The sequence below is a fragment of the Mytilus californianus genome, unplaced genomic scaffold, assembly GCF_021869535.1.
Source record: "Mytilus californianus isolate M0D057914Y unplaced genomic scaffold, xbMytCali1.0.p SCAF_8, whole genome shotgun sequence".
NCBI lineage: Eukaryota > Metazoa > Mollusca > Bivalvia > Mytilida > Mytilidae > Mytilus > Mytilus californianus.
In genome coordinates, this window is record NW_026262734.1 from 13,873,940 (window position 1) to 13,887,226 (window position 13,287).

Genomic DNA, 13,287 nt, shown 5'->3' on the forward strand with positions numbered 1-13,287 from the left:
TTAACCAATGGTATAACCAAAATTCAATAGTGTGTGTGTTTGGTTGATTCCATACATTTCTCTGATCTATATCTGTATAATCTTTGAATGAGTTTTTGTTTTAATTGTTATGTCTAATCAACAATTGCCTCATATCACTTTTATTCTAGAAATTCCATATATTGTTGACTTTTATGTTAATCCAGTACTTTTATCAGGACAGTGGCTTATTTAAATTCATTATTCGGCAATACGTAGTTTAATACAATCAAATATTCCAATCTTCCTGTATACCAGATGTATACTATTCATCAGATTGCAAATTGATTTTTTATTCGGACATTAAAAGAAATGTGACATCACACACACATGTCACCAAAAGATGTCTTAAGGTACAATGTAATAATCAGCAAGCTTTCTCATCTTTAGAGGATTCCATGGAGAAGTGAAATTCTAATCAAAATGTTTTAGTATTTATTTATACCGTAATAATGTTTGTTTACATTCTACAGGATATTAACCATGGTTGACCAGAAATTGATCATTTAAATCAACATCTTAATCCTTAAGGGTTTTCTATGCACCTGTCAAGTATGCTCATCCATTCAAACATTTTCTTTACTGTTATGATAAACGAGTGAGGGAGAATTACCGATGAGATTTAAAATATCTCTTTTACCCCACATTTATAGTCAATATTTCAATTCGGATTTATTTTCACATTGTGTCACTGTAAACCCATTAAATAATTTGATTGTTATATGATATTTTGTACAACCAATAGCCGGATACCGCCTGGTGTATCTGTACATGTGCATTTGTGTTTTTTCAAGTACAATTGTATTGTTAGTTTTATGTCAGTGAAACCTTTTGTGATGGTTACGTTGTATGACAGTCAAAGGGAAATGATAAAGATCGGACAATAGTATTATTAACGTTTTACGAAACAAATAACAACAACTCTACCTAGAATGATCCTGGTGCGGTATTGGCTATGAATTCATACTAATCGTCAGTATGTGATTGTGAAATGATTACAGTGTCGCATATTATTCATGAGAGCCGTTATTCACACCTTCTTACCTTCACAGCAAACCATAATCATTATATTTATCTAAGGTAGGAAATATGTTTAAATTATTATTTTTGATTTTAGTTATCAAACAGATTTCTTAACTTCTTTTTTAGTCGATTTTATTTCAAAGTAGTGTAACAATATGTAAAAAATAAATCTCATTTTTTCTTTATATTTTGAAGAAGTACCTTCGTTGATTAAATATATTTTCTCACAATATTTATAAACGGGAAAACAATAAGTAAGTTCAAATGGAAAAATTGTAAGCAAAAGGAGACATTTGTACAAAAACAGACTAAAGCAGGTTTTAAACTCGCTATACCGCCAATTCTGTGACACTGACAATTAATCCCAATATATATTCAACCAGACTTTGGAGGACACATTCATATCGAATTATAATAAGGGAAAATACACGTATCTTTTAAATTATTCACATCAATAGCATAAACAAACAGACTCATTTTTATTTACATTAATGTGAAAATGCAACAATACACATGATATTAATGGTTATTCGAAAAAAATGAATATGCAAATAAATTTCATGTTGCAAAAGAAGTAAAATAACTCGTGCTTAACAGCACAAAAGCCGCCATTTTTAAAATGAATTTGAAATGCAGCTGTAACATTGTTTTCTATTTAATCGTTTATTAAATAATAAAAACTCAGTAACTGTAGTACAGCATTTCTACTTCTTTTATCTTCTTTTTTTTGTGTTATTGTTAAAATGATTACATAGACCTTATCGCTATTTGGAAATCTGCGACACTCGACCCGAGAATATGCAACACTTGAACTGGACTTTTCCTTTGTGGCGTCAAAAATTTTCTCTTGTGACGTAAACATTTTACGGGAAGCTCTGTGTGATGACCTGCAATGGCGGACAAATATCGATAAGTTCGCGTACCGACATGTACTAAAAAAATGGCATTATGCGTCATTATGAAAAAGCAAGTCAACTTTACGATAAATGAAGAAACAATCATGGACAAGGTTCTTGAATCGGGATAGACAGATTATAACGAGTGGCAGGTTTTTATATCTAAATCAGTCCCTCTTAAGTTATTGCTATCGTTAGCTGATTTATATTTGTACCAAAATTACAAATAAGTCGTGGGTGATTACCCGTTTTTGTATAAAAAAGGAGATGTGAAATGATTGCCAATGAGACAACTATACCCAGCAGAGATCAAATGACGTAGATGCTAGTAACTATAGGTCACCGTTCGGCTTTCAAAAGTGAGCAAAACCCATACCACATTGCAAGCTATAAAAACACCGAAATGACAAATTGACTGAATAGGCACATACAAAAATGTGGCTGGGTGGGACATGTTTGAGGATGTTCAACTCCACCACCCCCCTAATCTGGGACATCGGTGTAACAGTACAACACTGATGATAAGAACATAGCCTGTTAAGTTTGCACTGTTATATGTTACATTTTTGAGTTTCGTATATTAATGTGTTTCAAAACAGAAACGTCATAAATGATTAAAAAGTCTAGCTTCACGGTTAACGAGACAAAGTAGTTAAAAGCAAAATACGATAAACAAGACAGTGGTTTTGTTTCATCAAATTATATTAATACTAGAACTTTTGAAAATTTAATTAAATTTTACAACTGCGCTTGCATGTCAAACCGCAGTGAAAACATCAAACAGAAGAATATGATAAATGCAGAGTTTATTAATGTAAAATAAAATGCTAATTAAAGATTGATTTGAAAACAGCGCTATATTATGTACCTACCTATATAACTACACAAACTTATCATTCAAGACTTTGTACATAGGCTAAATCTCGTGACAGCACGCGACTCCCGAGATTTCATCGGAGGATTTGTTGAAGTACGAATTGAAATCGTAAAATGTTTTTAGTCGCCCAAAATCTATATAATTAATACATCCAATACCCTTTCGAGAAGCTATTTTTTTGTACGTTTTATGCCATAATTGTACTAGCAGAACATAAAATATGTACTTACACACCAACACTCTTCTTGTGAATTGGCTGATTTTTAAATCGTGATGTTATATTTTCCTTAAAATAAGAAAAAAGTGAAACAAAAGAAATAAAGAAGTTTGAAAATCAATGAGAGAACTGTATTGTATTTCAATAGATAATATGCCCATCAAATGAGCTTACTTAGTATCTGTCTATAATATTGTATATATCTGGTTACATAATGATGTAGAAATATTATTGTTACACACATTTATATTTGTGGTAAATGAATGAAATAAAGACATGTGACCATAGTTTGTAATGTAACTCTAACGATGGTTTACAGATTAGTTTTGGATAACAAAATATATAATAGATGTGCGTTATAGAAAGTACAGAAAATATGATATTATAGCATTTTGCTGATCATACGGATTATATGAACAATAAATAAATAGCTACTTAAAGAGAGAAATCTGAAGACACGTCGGCTTACAGTAAAGCCATTTAAGATCGGGAAAACAGTTTTAAGTTTCCGGTCGCTTTAAAGAAAGCTGTACAAGCTACATGTAAGTACCAAAATAGCTGCGTGTGTAAGAGTGAAGAGACTTGCATTTAGTATTGTCTTGTCTGTCTGTCTTGTAAAACATTGGTGGATTCAGGGGGTCGTAGGGATCGTGTGATTGGTAAACATATCATTTTTAGTATAAAATCGTCCAGAAATATTTCCGTTCATTATATACCCCTTTATAAAATTACTCCTCTTCCCTTCGTAAATTACTGTCCCGTCCTTGAAAAACAATAGCAATTGTCTATAGTGCGTACTGTAATCAGTTATAATCTAACACAAAAGGCCATGTTTGAGATTTTGTCGCATTTATCTAGATAAAGGGAACTACAAATACGAGCTTCCTAAAATGTGTGCTTATGCTTTACGTGAATATGCTTTACTGTGTAATATGGTTTATGATTTATTACGCCTAAACTTTCTTTTCAACGAATTCTTAAAGTAGGGGTAGTATTTGTGAGCAATACATCACAGTTCTACTTGTTCGTTCTAAATATGCACGAAATAGTTACAAATCCACGTTATGTATATAATAATCAATCAATTTATACATGTTCAATATCTAATTCTTATTTCTTAGTTGATCAACTGACTATGCTTTACAAATACTATAAATATTTGCTGTAGAACATAATAATAAAAATAATTATATGCAATATATTGAAAACGGTATTTCACATCCTAAATTTTACGGTAATATTGTACTTAAAGCGGGGAAATCACTATGTGATCCGTGTAAACTCATCGAACCTTTAAACAAACTTATTAGTTAGGGTAATCTTACCAAAGTTGTAATTAGATCTTTGAATATAATTTACATTGGCACAAACATCGATTTTGTCATCAGCAAATTAAAACATAACTAAATTTGTATTCTTTTCAAACGTTTTTTTTTTTTGGGGATGTATAAATACACATCCACGTTCATTTTCTATATAGATATTACTCTATCTATATATTACTTTATACAGTTATATTTATTAACAGGTTAACTACTAACTATCCCACTGCCTGTCGATACTTTTATTTTGGCATTGCACAAGTCATGCCTTCTTTGACTGTCCATGACGTTAAAACACTAAATCCATGGGATGCGTACTTTCGTGACTGTTAATTTGACCTGTTGATACAATTTGTAATGTATTTTTGTTATTTAATTTTACTTATTCAGTGTTATATCTAGTTTCACTATTTTTAATATATACCACCTTTGATAGGTGTTTAGTATGATAATAATTTTTAACTTTTGTTCTCGTTCTAGGAACAACAAAATTATTTATCTTGTAAAAATTATTTCCGTACTCGATGTATACCTTACAACCTTACACCAAAATTATTTTTATTTACCTGTGTACGTTATTGTATTTGGCGGTATTTTGTCCAAGGTTATGGTTGTCTTTTTGATATTGTTTTACATCTAACCCCCTTGTTTTATTAATTTTGTATTTACATCGTGTCATTGATAAAATTTATTCGTTCAGTGTATGTTCACTTGTTTTTGTTAATATGTCTTTTGATTGAGTTAAGCTATTTCAATTGATATTTTATAGTGTGTCTTTCTATGTTGTGATGTTACACTATTGTTTCGGGTAGGGTGAAGGTTGGCTCCTATTAAAACGTTTAAACCAGCTTCATTTGTTTGCACCTGTCCTAAGTCAGGAAAACTGATGTTCAGTGGTTGTCGTTTGCTGATGTGGTTTATACGTGTTTCTCGTTTCTCGTTTTTATATAGATTAGACCGTTGGTTTTCCTGTTTGAATAGTTTTACACTAGTCATTTTGGGGCCCTTTATAGCTTGCTGTTCGGTGTGAGCCAAGGCTCCGTGTTGAAGGCCGTACTTTGACTTATAATGGTTTACTTTTACACATTGTGACTTGGATGGAGAGTTGTCTCATTGGCACTCATACCACATCTTCGTATTTCTATATAGCTCCAAACGTGACTACTATCCACCAAGTGCATGAATATTAACATGTTAGATTGCCTGTGTATAAGCCTTTTAAACTGTATCGCTCCATTTAACTTCTATAATTTGACAGCAAGAACATTTCCCTTTGGAAGTGCGCCATTCTTCAATTATGTGGTACGTACATGTACGTAGAGAAGGCAAACCAATAAAACAAATTCTCTGCATGCAATGAAAGACAAACTGGGAATCATTTAAACGGTTATAAAGTTTAATACTTCGAAAAATCAATGGAGAAAAACAGTTATTACAGATTTAAACATGCAATGAGATTTTATTGATAACAGTAATTTCATTTTGTACTATAAAAATATATCACCTTAACGTATTATCGAAACTCTTTTCTTTTACCCAATGGACCTTTTTTTCACTTTTCTCTCACATACATATTGTAGAAAGTATCAATATGAATTAGATTAACAGATTACTGTCGTCATATTCTCGTAAAACGGGAGCCAATTACACAGGGGACATAATATTTTCTTTTACGAGTTAAGATTTTCAATACCTAAGTGTATTATTTGTCAATCACAGCATTTAAAAAGTCATAAACTACAATTGTGTTGATATAGATCTTACCCTTAGTGTCAAATGAAGAAAAATACTCTATATAAATTCACCCAAAATCATTTTGCCTTGTTATTTTGTAGAGATCACACAACCTTACGATATGAAGATGTCTACGTGTCTGAAACTTAAATTATACTTTTGTGTACAATGCTTTCAAAAACGACTGTGATTATTGTATGACAATTAGCGCTAAATATGATTGTATCTTAAACTATTTTAATAATTATGTTTATAGTTAAACGTGTAAGTGATTTACGATTATAAGGATATCAAATATACACAAGCAAATCTTATTTTAATGTTACGGTAAAACAGACAATGTTAAAGTTGATCGCTAGAATATGTTATGACAGTCATTGTGCATAATAAAAAGCTCGTCTCCTTTTTTCTAAGATCTTAATTTATAATGAATATTACCACATATTACCATCATGTCAGGCAATATAACAATTACTTACAAATATAAAGCAGATCGAGAAATTGATTTTTGTTTTTTATGACCCTAAACTGACAGCTTGTAAATTTGACTTTGATGTGCAGTGTTGCTAAATAGGCGAAAGTTGTTTTATGTGTGTTTTCTTTAAGAAATACCATGTTTACTTGATATTAAGTTTTATCGATTTAAATGTGAAGATAGTGGATGTTTTATCATTAGACGGGTAAGTTCTTCTGTACTTAACATAAAGATTGCAAATGAAAGGATCGTCTATCACACGAATGCACGCCGAATAATTAAGCCTGTTCTGTTCTCCTTTTTTATAGCATTGGCACTATGTCGATGCTACTCGTGTTGAAATTTTTAAGCCAACCCATTTCAACAAAACTTGAGATTATAATGAAATGATTTGAAGAGAGTTGGTTACATTCAAGAACCTACCTGTGTATTTGCAGTTTTCATACAAAAAATTAAGAAATATAAAAAATATATTCAAGACCAATTATTTTACTCGAGTTATCAGGACTCCCTTCTCTTAGTTTACTTTCTCTAAAGAGAATAATGGTAACTCCCCTTCCACTTCTAAACAGACCTATTGTTTTCATCTAAAAAATTAAGATTTTTGTCCCCTTCGTTCATACTTAAGTATTGAAACCTAATTATTTTTATTTGAATTGACTAATCAAAATCCGGCTTGTTTCTCTATACTGAAAACCCAGTATTTGACGAACCACTTCCATCTAAAGACTTGTTTACAGTTTACCAGTTGCTGGTACTAAGATAGAAAACAAACTCATAACGTAGACTATAAATAATATCAAGTAACTATAACCGAGACTCGTGACGATTTAAATCTCGCTAATTTATATAGTATACGTATATCTACACATCTGGTATTAGAAATCTTCTGTTCTCTAAAAAGATGTCATTTTCATCAATGTTATTGTATTGTTGGTCGCTAAATATGATGAATTTATGAATTGCCCACATGGCTTGTTATTAAGACAACAAGAGAGGTCTGGCTCACATGCAATGATTTCACGTGACAATGCAGGGGAAATTGTATCAATATGTACGATAATTGTATAATAATATTCCATAACCGAGATAAAGACCAGTCAGGTTTGACAAACGTAATCAGCCAAACAAAACAGTATTTTTTGGAAATTATCGCCTGGGGAACAGTCAAACCTCGATACTGAAGAAAACTTTTTACGGAGATGTGAACTTATTAATATTTATTTTGGAAGCGCCTTAAAATCGCATTAATCGTATCGATGTATCATCAGTCTGTTTTGCCATTATAGCTTCTATTGTAACAGTTTAACAGATTTGTTTTTTTTCTCTAGATATTGACACTTTAATTTTACCTGTTTACAAATTAATTCGACGCCAATATTGATGATCATTTAGGAATCCAGTCTTCAGACAAGGCAAACAGCATGCATTGGGAGAAACAAAGCTTCGGAAAGTTAATTGTGTAAATTGAAATCAACAAAAATCAATGAAAAAATCTTTTTATTGTTTAATTGAAAGGTTTCTTGGTTCAATATATCTATTCAAATAATCGTTAATCATTGATGTGATGAATGTTATAAAATTAACAGGATATTAAAGACAACCCAAATATCCGTTTCCTCGTAAAAACAACAAAACGAAATATCAATATAAATATATATATATGGCTTTAAACCTGATATATGTTTTGTGAAGATGAATTAATATGATTGAAATCAGAATAATGAATATGCTATAAATATTCAATTAGTTTTATTTCTGTTTTAGTATGAAAATCGCGCATGGTAGTGTATATGTTACTGCATGCATACTGGTATATACATACTTTTTTTAAATATGAATCAATGCAATAAGGGAAATTCCCGCCTGTATAGACCTAAATGACAGTTCGTCATTGTCATGATTGCAGGACCACAAATTACATATTAAAAGTAACGTAAGATTGTTTACAATTCATTTCCGCTAAAAACGACATTAAGTATTGTGCTTATATTTAAAGGACTGAATACAAAATTTTTAAATCTTTTTCTATTTACGTTCAAATAAAACTGTAAGCTTAGGAATTTGCAATTCGTTTTTCTGACTGTAGATTGGATTGTAAGAAAAAACTTCAAACGTTCAAATTGCATAAACGTTTGCGATTTTAAAAGTATATAAACAATGATTAATTCATTTGTGCAGGAATAAAGAGTTAAAATATTTTCTTGTAGTGTTTCACATATTTAATGTGTCAAATTTTGCTCGAATTTTCTACATGTTCATTCTTTTTCAAGCATTAGCTTACATTCAGGCAATACATATTACAAGACTTTTGCAGATTTGGAATAGGGTCCTTCTAGGCGTTTTCATGGCTATGATGGCTGTCGACTAGTATCAAGGAAAAAAAGAAAAAAACAGAACACACAGTGTATCCAAATGGTTGGCAGGATACCCCAAAACTAAAACAATTCAGAATACCCTTAGCATAGTATGCCTCAGCAAAATTTTGGTTAATCACTTTCAACCACTTTCCAGTCTATGTTGTCAATATAAGAAAAATCAAACGAAACTTGGTGATAACCGGTCCTACCCTTTAGGTAATATGCACATCAAGTGTAAGTTAGGTATAATGCAAGTATGTGTCAAGTGCGATGTAACAAGTGTAAGTTAGATATAATGAAAGTATGTGTCAAGTGCGATGTAACAAGTGTAAGTTAGATATAATGAAAGTATGTGTCAAGTGCGATGTAACAAGTGTAAGTTGGATATAATGAACGTATGTGTCAAGTGCGATGTAACAAGTGTAAGTTAGATATAATGAACGTATGTGTCAAGTGCGATGTAACAAGTGTAAGTTAGATATAATGAAAGTATGTGTCAAGTGCGATGTAACAAGTGTAAGCTAGATAGAATGAAAGTATGTGTCAAGTGCGATGTAACTTACTCAATTTACAGTTTAATCAATTTTTAAATATTTTAAATGAATATCAGCCAACGTGTTTATGTTAGTTAAACTTGTACTTCGGTCGACAGCTTTGCTCAGAAAAAAGGACAAACACATACTACGTGTACCTTACATGTAGGTTTAACGGCTTTAATGCTTTATTTCTGAAGGTCAATGTTAGTATTGTAAACAATAGCCTATAGGAACATGCAAAATCTAACCACTAGCCAAATATTGTCACAGTAAGTACACTGTATATCCATTAGATTCAACTTTCCTCGTTGGGTAATTTTCAGCGATTTATACGCTGTAGTTCATTCATTGTAAACACATTCATTTCCAATGAGGTATAATCGTTTGGAAAATTTAATAAATAGCAAGTGTATTTCACAGAATCCAGGAACAGTTTATTGCCCTAAAGCATTTTAAATTGCAAACATGGACATGTTGCTGAGGTAATCTATATTAATCTCTAATATTAAGTCAATATTGGTGTATAAATTCAATATGAGGGAAAGAATAAATAGTTTGTATAAATTTCCATTTCATATTCAAATATCTATCTATCAAAAGTCAATGATGTGTATTAGATCAGTGATTGTACATTTAAACCTGTGAAGTTTGACAGATGATGTTTCTGTTACTCACGTAACATACATGATTTGGCAAAATATCTACTGTATTTTTTTTCATTTGTGTATCTATGTTGATCTAAAACCAATTTACGTCTTAATCTATCATGGTCTAATATCAGATGTTAGTTTGACTGACGGCTCATTAGGGAATTGATATGTTTTACATTTGATTACCCTTGGTTTAGTAGTTTCTACTCGTGAGTAGAAATGTAACGACGTGTTCCCTCAGACATGAAATGACTATGTCACTGATGAATATGAGACGATCGGGAAATGTTTATCTTCAATTGTTTTATGATTCTAGTCCGGGCATTAAAACGTGTTATTTTTCAAATGTTGAAATGTTTTTTTTTATGAATTTTATGAAATTAAACAAAATAAAAAAGGTGATACCTATCTTGTTGGGAGGGATAACCATTTAATATTGAATATTCGAGGGGTGGGGGTTGAAGGATGATTTATCAACAGGTGAACATTATTTTTCATATTTCACTCCCAAAAAAATTCCATAACTGGTATTGATAAGCTGTGCTATTGACTGCACCGTCTATATTGTATACTAAACGAATGTTACTCCTAAAAGGACGACAATGTCTGTATAGTAACACAACTGCACACTACGTGTAAAAGTAACTGCACGGTACATGACCTAGTTACCTAACTGAAATGTACGTAGTATAGTAGCAAAACCGCACTGACGTTGCATACTGTAGTAAAAAATCTGCACTGACGTAACATAGTAACCAACTGCACTGTACGTGACATAGTAATCTAACTGAAGTGTACGTAACATAGTAACCAACTGCACTGCACGTGTCATAGTGACCCAACTGCACTGTACGTGTCATCGTAACCAAACTGTACTGTATATGCCATAGTTACCTAACTGCACTATACAACTGCACTGTACGTGATATAGTGGCCAAATTGAACTGTTCGTGACATAGTTACATTACTGCACTGAGTATGACATAGTAACATAGCATTATATGTGTAATAATGATCCAATTGCGCTGTACGTGACATTGTTCCCGAGTTGCACTGCATAACAAACTAATTGTATACAGTGATATGTAATGTAAGTGTTAAGAGTACAATCTAATATATATTTAAAAGTTTTTCTTCCAAAAGGTGGATGCACGGTTTTCCATTGAAAAATATATAATATAAATTAAATAAATAAATATATATATACATCAAACCACCAGCCCGCCCCCCCCCCCCCCCCCCCCCCCCGCCCCCCCCCCCTTTTCCCCCCTCGATAATACTTTCATTTACTTCAGTTGACGTATAATAAGAATTTTAGAGCACTACCGTACATTTCATATATAGCTGTACTGAACATTAGAATAACTGTAATTCATAGTGGCTCAACTGTTTTATATGTGTACCATACTTTATGTAGTATACTAGTCAACAAAAGAAACGATACACGGCAATGTATTTTCCATATATAAATATATAATGAAATTGGATACACTGTACCAAGGTAAATAATTGCCCAATTGGTCTTATATTTACAGAGTGTTATTTTCTTGCGATTTTTTGTTTTGTTTTTTGCAATTTTTGTTATTTCAAAAATCGTAATTTCACCCAAAAATTCAAAAATCGATAGGGTCTGCTTAAAATTTTGAATGCCTTTGCAGATATTTGAATACTTAATTCTCATCTTCGAAATAAAGCCCGACTTTTGTCATCATTTTCCGCAAAATAAATGTAACCCCTGTGTTCAATAACACGGTATTTTCTCACTTTCCAATTTGGTCAGATTCTTTCAATCATATGCATATGCTTTGCAAAGGAATGTTTTTCATTGGATAATTTAATAGTTTTTCCTATTTATTATATTTTAAAATAAATTGGAGTTCAAACTTGTGTATTGTTACTTTTGTTGACTAGTATAGTACTGTGTAATATCTGCACGATATAGCTATAGTTACCCAAAGGTTGTACACTATGGCTTGGGTCAATTTTACTGCATGGAAATATAAACATTAATCTGGTCTTTTCTGATAAAACATAGTAGGATTGTACTGATTTGAAGATACTATCTGTTTATATCATTCCATTCTGTTATCTTAAACTTTCAGTTGATATATCAATCAAACTTCGTACCAATAAGAATTTAAGCCATAAGGGATTTTGAATTAACAATAATAAACGATGTTTCAAAGAATGTTTCATTTGAAAAAAAAATATTACAATTTGTATGATGAATCAATGATGTATACGTTGCTAGAGAATTACATGTAAGGCTTATTCTGTATTCTGTTATATATTTCTCCCCATGGATTATTTAATTATTTATTAACTGAAGAAACAATGGGAAAACTAGTTAGAAGATTTACAAATACAGTATTATATGCAGTGTTAATTAGAACCAAAGATAAAGTTTTGTTATATCAGTTTAAATATGAATTTGGTCCACAACCTGAGTGATTATGTAAGAAGTATATAGCAGATAAAAATTAGGTGTGTATCTCAAGGTGAAAAACTGTATAGACAAATTTATAAAAATATGGAGGCGTGGTATGATTTCCAATTTTCTTAGCCTTTAGTTTTCTATGTTGTGTCATCTGTACTATTATTTGTCTGTTTGTCTTTTTATTTTTGGCCATGGCGTTGTTAGTTTGTTTTCGATCTATGAGTTTGACTGTCCCTCTGGTATCTTTCGTCCCTCTTTTCCAATATATCAGACAACTTTCCATCATGCAGTTCAAATGACGTGGATGTGAGCAACTATAGGTCACCGTATGGCCTTCAATAATGAGCAAAATCCATACAATATAGTCAGCTATAAGCGATCCGATGACATGACAAATTGTAAAACAATTTAACCAAACGGTCTGACGTATAACAAAACAATAAACGGAACACGAATATGACAGACGGCAACCAACGACAACCACTAAATCGCATGCTCCTTACTTGGGACAAAAGCACAAGATAACTGTAAAAGGAAATTACCTGAGTCATCAGATTAGCAGAAAGCACAAACAAAAACTAACATTAATACAAAAGACACAAACATAAATGATGATTCATAGAATGTTTCAAAAGTCAATTAAAAAATATATATTATCATGAATCAATATAACGTTTACCATTATAAGAGTACTCGCAGTTACAAAAAACTAGTTTAAATCAATAAATAAATGATGTTCTCT

General features: G+C 31.5%; 1 protein-coding gene across 3 annotated transcripts in view; it reads left to right on the forward strand.

Moving 5' to 3' along the window:
- The first annotated feature begins 390 nt into the window (after positions 1–390).
- LOC127711219 (cyclic nucleotide-gated channel rod photoreceptor subunit alpha-like) overlaps positions 391–13,287 on the forward strand; it is a 41,752-nt gene continuing 28,855 nt past the window's right edge. Inside the window, exon 1 of one of the 3 annotated variants that reach the window (XM_052217190.1) lies at positions 391–1,098. The gene's annotated coding sequence lies outside the window, so the exon portion shown is untranslated. Of the gene's footprint in view, positions 1,099–3,369; positions 3,574–13,287 lie in introns of those variants that run through there. The other 2 variants (XM_052217187.1, XM_052217188.1) reach the window with 2 other exon arrangements.